This window comes from Lygodium microphyllum, chromosome 13 (assembly GCF_053477565.2).
Source record: "Lygodium microphyllum isolate KBCC chromosome 13, Lygodium_microphyllum_v1.1.10, whole genome shotgun sequence".
Taxonomy (NCBI): domain Eukaryota; kingdom Viridiplantae; phylum Streptophyta; class Polypodiopsida; order Schizaeales; family Lygodiaceae; genus Lygodium; species Lygodium microphyllum.
Genome location: NC_141147.1, coordinates 120,860,573 through 120,869,359, shown reverse-complemented (window position 1 = coordinate 120,869,359; position 8,787 = coordinate 120,860,573).

Sequence of the window (8,787 nt, the reverse complement as noted above, 5' to 3'; positions counted from 1 at the left end):
CAAATAGATCTTTCAAAGCCAAACCTTTACAGATATCTTAGTTAAGCCCTTGCACATTTAATGAGTGCAACATTTCAGTAATAGGTTATGTGTTTGACAACATTCTTCCTCTTAGGACCTTAAAGTGAGTTGCATAGCTTTGGATTGTAGCATCTCCTTGTTGCTTGAGATTGCTAAGTCCCTCCAATTTTCGGGCATTAGTTTTGGTTTGGCTAAAATCGCAAGCAGAATGTTGTCTTGGAATCATCAAAATTTTCCCAATTATTTTTTGCTACAAGACAAGTCACCTTCTTCTACATTGATGACTTGAATACGGCCACCTTATAAATGAGGTCCACTTAGGTGGAGAAATTGACAATATACACCATCTCAAATTATCAAAGAAAAGCATTCAAGTCCTCGACTGATGAGCCAAAAAACTTAGGAAATGGAACTCATGCCTAGGCAGCCATCCAAGTATGGATTGGGATACACAAAGAAAAATGGGTTAAACCATAATTGGTTTTGGTAATACAAGCAACTAGCATGCTAGCTTCAAAGGCATTACAAGAGCAATTGGTAGGCCTAGGGCCTAAGATTAGAAAACACAATGCAAGCATGTAGACCTACACGTGTGAGAAAGATCAACGTGGTCGCCGTGTATAATCCAGTCCAAGTCCAGGTGGTTGTTGTCGTCAGATGCAATCAGACTACATCCTCTCTACAAGGATGTAGAGTCCTAACAACTTTTGGTAAATCACATTCGACCATAAAATCTACCATATTTTGATCGGTCATCCTGCAAAATTTCAAACGACCTCACACACTCGAAATCTTGTTAGCGGAATGAGCGTAGCTCAAAGTCGGGTTTACAAGGCTTGCTCTCTTTTTTTTTAAATGGCTTTTTGTGATCTTTCTTCTTTGCGAATAAGAAAGTTGATGAAATCCTTCTTCTACGAATACTTTGCCCATGAAGACTGCGTATAGCAATCTATTTGTTGGAAATTATCTCTGTCACAGCACGGGTGTGAACAGAGGCTTGCAGGGAGACTAAAGATGAGTTCAAGTTTGATTTGTTGAGGAACTCCATGTGAATAACCGCTAGAGAGAAAATTTGACTTTAAAGCTTTAGGAAGCTTAAAGTTTTAAGCTTTATTAAAAAGCTTGACCCTCATATCCAAACCTTGTTTGTGAAGCAAGGATGCTAGGGCGAGCTGACCACGCAGCCATTTTTGACAAGCTAATTGATGAGGCAAAGGCATGGGTGCAAGCGCACAGAAAGCCAGCGCCCATTCCCGCATAGTACAAGGCACCATTGATTGCACTAGCCCACATTATGTGGAAGGTAGGTAGTTCTTCAAGCTATCTTAACAATGTTTTTCTTGATGCATTTTTTACTCATGCAATGATGTTGTCCCTAATTACCAAGTGCAGGACAAGTATGATATGGCAGTGCAACTGATCAAACAAAAATAGACACAACGCTCCAACTCTGAGATTAGAACCAAGTGGGGTGAGGCGTACTATACTGTTAATGAAAAGCTCGTCAAGAAAACTCAACGTTTGCTTAGAGTTGCAAGCCCCGTCTCGAAGAGAAGTGGAATCAATAAGTTGCTACCTCTTTGTACTTGCCATCTATATGTACTTATACTACATTTGTCCAAAGTAACAATGTTTTTGTTAATGCAAAACTGTCTCATGCTTGGAGTGGGGCTCCAAGATAGGGGGTGTATTGAACGAGGAGAGAGTATACACATTGGCATCCTCAAAGCTAAATGAGGTAGATCACATAAGGATATTGAAGGCCATGGAGTGTTCTGACAAGAAAATTCGAACGTTGATGGGCATGCTTGAATGTAGGTTATTCTTGTTCATCTAAATTATGTGAATCATAAGTTTGAAAAATTGGTATTAAACAACATATCTTTGATTCGAGTAGATGGAAATGCACCATTTCGAAGTTGGGTAAGACAAGAGACCTTTTGGGCCATGTTATAAGACGACGGAAAGAGATTGCTTTTGAGTTGGGATGACTACTATAACATTTGAGTGGAACAAGGTTTGTTCTTCCAATACACCCAAGAGATAAAGAAAAGCATAGAGAGCAAATGTTTCGCACTGTCTTCCATGATTTCAAGCCATACAAAGATATAGAGCCACAGAAGTCAACGAAGTTGGCAGCATGGAGGCTTCTGTACAGGTAGTTCACAATAGCCTTCTTTAGTAGCATGTCTGTGGTGCTATCTTGCCAATCCATTCAAGATTTGTAATGGTGACTTTGCAAGTTAGGTTCATGTATAGGCAGATAGAGAGGAGGGCTATACAAACTTTGTCAAGAGAGTGTGAGGATTGGGCAAATGTGCAGGAGGATCAATGCATGTATGAGGATTACCAAATAGAGCAACAGTGGGAGGAGGAGGTATATCGAAGATGCCCTATTTTCCTTGACTATCCAGAAGGTGAATACCCCTCCAATGAGAAAAGTTTGTACCAAAAATACTCAAAGGAAAAAAAGACACAAGAGACACAACGATCGAGAGGCATGGTAAGTGAAATGAGTTACATTCTTAGGAGTATATTGCACTTTGTTGTCTCCTAATGAAGAGACTATGACGAGTTCAGGAAATTGATACTAGTAGTGCGGTTACTATAAAAAGAAAACACAAAAGTAAGCACACATCCAATATCATTGAAGAGAGGCGCTCTCATCACCAATTAATTTGGTTTCTCCACACCTAAAAGGTTTGATGTTTTGAAGTACTATAGCCAAGACATCTCTTGTGTCCCTCCAATAAAAACATTTTCTTGAATATGAATCGTAACCACCAAACCATGTAGGCCACTTCATTGATACCAGTGAAGAGTAGATTGGAATGGAAGGCATCACCGAGGAGGTCCGTGACATTGGCATGGATAGAAGGATACAACAAGTTCTTCTAGATCTTGTGGTGGAGAGCGTTACCTTATACACAGCTATAGAGAGATGCACAACAATGACGAGAAGCAGTGAGGCATCACATGGAACTGATACACATATTATAGACCATCAAGATGGTAAGCTTGCTTTTGTACAAAACTCATGATGTGAAGGCACGTAATTCTTGTTCATCACCAAAGTAACATCAACAATATTTTTTAACATGCAAAGGGTAGAAGAATTGAGTGTCTTGGATTTGAGGTCACATCGGACGTGGCGTGTGCGTAGAGAGGTAAAGAAACGATGCTCGTGAATTCCACACATGTCATGATTGGATGATGTCAGGAGCTTTAAAATATTCTATCATTATATGATGTTAATTGTGATGTGTGTCCTTGTGTAGGGAAGGAAAGAATGCAAGAACTTGGACTAGCCGTGCTAGAGGACGTGGCAACTACCGATAAACAAGTATGACTCGTGATTTTTTTTTCCCACAATACAATGCAAATAAGAATGGTCTGTATTTTTGTAGAGGGGGATATAATTTTTTATTTTCAACCTATAATGTTGGAGGATGTGCCAGCCACAAACACTGGTGAACTAACGTGTCTCAATAATACTATCTACAATAACATTTTGAACTAAAAATATGTTGCTAATTATGAATTTATCATACAGAGGGCCATACTGAAAGTCACATGGAATTCCACTTGCAAGACATCATCTCCCACGAAGCTACAATGGTGCAAGATGTTCCAACCACACATGCAGGTAAACAAACATGTAAGAAGAAAATGATATATCGTTAACATTCAATAAAAATAATATGTTACTAATCGAGGAGTCAATGTGTAGAGGTCCACAACATTGAAAGCCCTATGGAAGACCCCTTGCAAGTCACTGTCTCCCATGCCACTATGATGGTGAAGGTGGAGTGGTGTATTGTACTCTGCGACCCATTTGAGATCGGACATGCATTGCAAAATGATCAACCAAGTGAGGCATTCTCTCTATATTCTAATGTACATGCGTTCATATATCGCTTACAATGGAATCATCCCTCCGGAGTTCACAAAAGATGACATTACTGCGAATGAGTGGGTGCGAGATACATCAGGATCCTCAATGAGACGTCAATATGAGATCCAATGTTGTTAAACTATTGTTGATATGTTTTGTAAACATTTAGTAGATTCCTAGAACGTTATATGACTACCAAATATTGTAGGTGGCATGCAATGTGGTAGGGCTTTTTGGAGTTCGTTCTTGCAAACATACACAAAAGAAGGGGATACCATTTTAGATTGCAATGCAAGATATGGTGACTTTGCACGGGTAACGCTAAATTCCAATAGACTAATTGCATGTCTGTATCGCTTTGCTGAAGATGAAAGATATCTAAGAGCAAAGGTAACATTTTTACATAAACTTGTACAATATCTGATTGTAATGCAGTGTTCTTTTTCGTCATACCAATACATGGGTGCTCGCCCTTCCACGTGTGCATGTGCAGCTACCTCCCATAACCCAAAAATTAATCGTGTTCAATATGAATGGGGTGCTTCTACATAGGCGACCATAGCAAAAGGGATCGTTACCAGTGAAGCCCCTAGAAGTGGGCAAGTATTGGGTGATTTTGCGGCCAAGGCTCACCATGTTTTGAAGGAAATATCTACATTGTTTGACATTGCCATCTGGAGCCCCATGAAGGAAGACAACTTAAGTGAGCTGCTCCAATTGGTTAGAAGTGAATGTGTGAAGCCGTCAAAGCAAGAACCAACCTTTGTATTCCAATATGGACAAGGAAAGTGCAAAGCAACTCCCACAACAACTTCTGCCAAAAAGAATTACACAAAGCCCCTTTTCATGAAATGTTTTGGCAACATTGATTGGCCACACTTCAACCCAACAACAACACTATTTGTGGTGGATGATAGCATGGAGAAGATGCAGATGAACCCACCCAACACCTTTATATGCCCACCCCCATTTGAGGGAAATGCCATGGATACAATCCTTCTGGAGCACATGCTTCCCTACTTGACCGAGCTAGTGTGCTTCCGTGGTTCAGTCGTATACTTTGTTAGGGATCACCAATTCCACCCCCCAACAATGGAACTCGATTGATATTTGATGTGCATGATAAATATGTACTTTTAGAATTATTAGATTCTTTTTATTTACAAGTGCAATAGAATGAGAATGAGAGGGAAGAGGAGAAAGAGAGAGGAATGTGCAAGTGAAGGAGATTCTGTATAGGCATTTGCTCAATTGCAATACTACAAGCTGTGTAAACAAAGCATGTGCAAAATATCTAGGGAAGGGTGGAGTGTAGAAACATGCATGCATGTGAATGTATGTGTGCACAGTGGATTGAGTAACAATGAGGTAATATTGTTGTCTTGATATTAACTATTCAAACAAAGTGAAAAACAATAGATATCTCACGTAAAAAAATGGCTATGGGTGGTGAAGAGATGTGATGTGGTGATGAGGTGATAGATGACAAAGCGATGGAGGTCAAGGGACAGGAGAAGAGAACAGAGAAGGAGGCCCGTGCTATGGAGTGGGCCAAATCCAATGATACTTCAAAACACAAGGCAAAGGGTGAGACAGTGGAGTTGACTCTGGAGCCTCAACAAATCAAGTCAGCTAGCAAGGGAAGGCATGTATGCTTCAGCAATGAGCTACAAGTGTTCTCTTACGAAACTCATGAGGATAGAGATTGCTCTCAAGTGGCTGATTGCGAGGGGAATGAGCCCTCATGCAGCAAAGAAGATAGGGGTACTAGGGTGCCTCTCGTGTGGACAGATAGTGGCGAGTGGATCTTCTAGAATGGGACTCAAGTCGCCGAGGTGCATGAGGCTGGGGACCTTGTACTTCGGATGAGAGTGTCTTTCAAGGAGTTTGAAGTCTACTTACGCATTCAAGCCCATTCCGGTCTCAGGGCCAAAGGGTTGCAACTTGCTAGGTGACGTCATCGTGGTCAGATGGCTTCATGATCGAGCCTAGCAAGTTGCGCAGAGGCTTCACCCTCCAGAGGTTCAAAGACAGATCCGGCTCAATAAGGAGCCCAACTCATCTACCGAGGCCAAGTGTGAAGGCTTGGTCTCAAAATGGGCCCCTAAGGTTTACCTCGGCATTAAAAGGCCAATGTTAATAGCCATAGAAATGGACTTGGCTGTGAGGGCAAGACGATATGTAGCAACCTCGCATATCGACTTGTGCAAGCTGTTCTGTTCCTACTTGCAAAATCAGGCCGTACAAGGACAACTTCGAGGTGGACACAGCAAGAGAGATGGTCCTCGCGTTGCAGGCTAGACGGTTTGATGGTGTTCATCAAATCCATCTAACTTACATGCAGGTGACCCAGCTCAATCTGGCCAAGCAAGGCCTTCTAATGCAAGTCGACGCAGTATGGCAACTTAATAGCAATGGCCTCTGCATTTATTTGCACATCACCGAGATGGATCGGGCCAGAGAGGACCTACACAAAAGGCTTCGACAAGCTTGTGCAATCAAGTCGGATTTGGCCAAGCAGGGCTCCTCCCTTCTTCACACCTATAGAGAGGTGCAAAGTGAAGAAGGATAAGACGTGCAGGGACAATGGACCTCACCAAACAAGCGCGTCGACATGCAGCCTCACAGGTAAGAACTGCGCGTTTTGTAGGTGGTTTTTTGAAGATCCATGCCAAACAGGGCACTTCAAGAAAGAGAAGGAAGACAAAGGATGGCTCGACGAAGTGGGATTGAGCTTTTCGCACATGGCGACACACAGTTTTTGTGAGGAGACGGTCTATCCACCTCATCTTCCACGCACTCGGCCGTTCATGGCTCATGAGTCTCTCAACACCCACTTCATCCTCAATACTCATGTCTCTCATCTCCCACCTCATCCTCAGCACTTACGGCCATTCTTTTATCCTCATGGCTCATGAGTCTCTCATCACCCACCTCATCCTCAGTACTCAAGGCCATTCTTTTATCCTTGCGGCTCATGAGTTTCCTCTCACCATCATACACGGCCATTTGTTTATTCTCGCGGCTCACAAGTCCATCACACACTAACCACTTATTCTCATCCTCCTCCCCCATCACCCAACCACTTGCTTTCTCCACCTCAACTTGCAACACGGCCGTTTCTTTAGTCTCGCAACTCACGAGTTCTTCAATAGTTGGCCACTTGGCCTTATCATCCATATCGACATCAATTCAGCTAAGTCCACACAATAATGCTCGATTGAAAGTAGCGAAAACATGTGCAATGTAGTTTTGCCTATGTGTGCACAATGGAAGTGATATATCAGGATATAATATCAAATCATGCACACAAAAGTGAGAGGTACGTAAATGTATATCTGCATGTGGGATAACAATGTGATATTCTTTTCGTCTTGATATTAACAGCTAAAAGTGTTTAAGATAATTTACCTCGTGTAAACCCTTGACCCTTGTAATAATAAGAGGGTTGTGAAAAATGGATGGATTACCCTTGCAAAATTAAGAGGGGGAGATAGAGAGAAGTTGCTAATTTAGAGTGTGTATGAGAGAGAGAGAGAGAGGTTGTTGTTTGAGAGAGAGAGAGAGAGAGAGAGAGAGAGAGAGAGAGAGAGAGAGAGAGAGAGAGAGAGAGAGAGAGAGAAAGGAAAGAGGGATAGAGTGAGAGAGTGGGTGTATATGTATTTGTGAACGACACAAGGAGAGAGAGAGAGCAAGCGAGAGAGAAGGTAAGTGTAAGAGAGAGAGAAGCGAGAAGTTGCTGAGAGAGAGAGAGAGAGAGAGAGAGAGAGAGAGAGAGAGAGAGAGAGAGAGAGAGAGAGAGAGAGAGAGAGAGAGAGTGTGTGTGTGTGTGTGTGGGAGATGGGGAGGAGAGAAAATAGAGAGAATAATTGGTGGAAGATAGGAGAGAGAGAGAGAGAGAGAGAGAGAGAGAGAGAGAGAGAGAGAGAGCTTAATTAACGTGGGGGAGAAACATGGGAGGATACGGTAGTGGTGAAAACGGTGGAGGTGGTAATGACAACGGCAGTGGAGGTGGCGATAGAGGTGGTGGTGGTGGTGGAGATGGTGGTGGCAGTAGGGGCGGTAGTGGTGCTTGATTTGTGCACAAGGGAATAGGAGGAATATGTGGAATATGTGGAACAAGAAATGGAGGTTGCCCAGAAAACCTCGCTTAAATGATCACTCGAAAAGCTCGCTTCTTGCCCTTCCCCCCCAGCTAGTATATGTCACTATAATAAGAATGTACATATGATATTAAATTTTCTATTGTGAGTTCTCAATGCTCACATTTATTGTCCACTTCTAAAACTTCGATAGCTCAAACACGTGAATAGGATAAATAACCCTCTTTTTCTCTTTCCCTAATTTGAGTATGCCATCTTTACTATTTGGGCCCTTGTTATGTTTGACTATAACTAATTAGGAGGCTCCTCTCCAATCCTTGCCATGCTTGATATCACAAGTGAGGAGCTTTTCCCCCGACAACCATTCTAATTTCTATGTTGTTCTCTCTCCTTATTAGAGAAAACCTCCACTTGGCCCCTTGCAACTATGGATCACATTTTGAGTTGCATGGTTAGCGAGTACCTCCACTCATTTTTTAGGCTAGCAACAAATTGGCCATAGAGTTACCCATTCCCTTGAAGCATCTTTGTGCAAGATCCTCGATGTCAAATGGTGTATGTGGGTTGCATGTGCATCATAACCAATTTCACATGCATCTACATCCTCTTTGTGTATATGTATAAACAAAGTAAAAGCTTTTTAGTGTGCTTTGCAAGTGGTGGGCTTTTCACACATCTTAGAATAGGATATCTTCTTGACTAAATCAAAACTTACAGTATAGATGTAAAAAGATAAGATACTTTGAATGCCCCTTTCATAAAATGAAC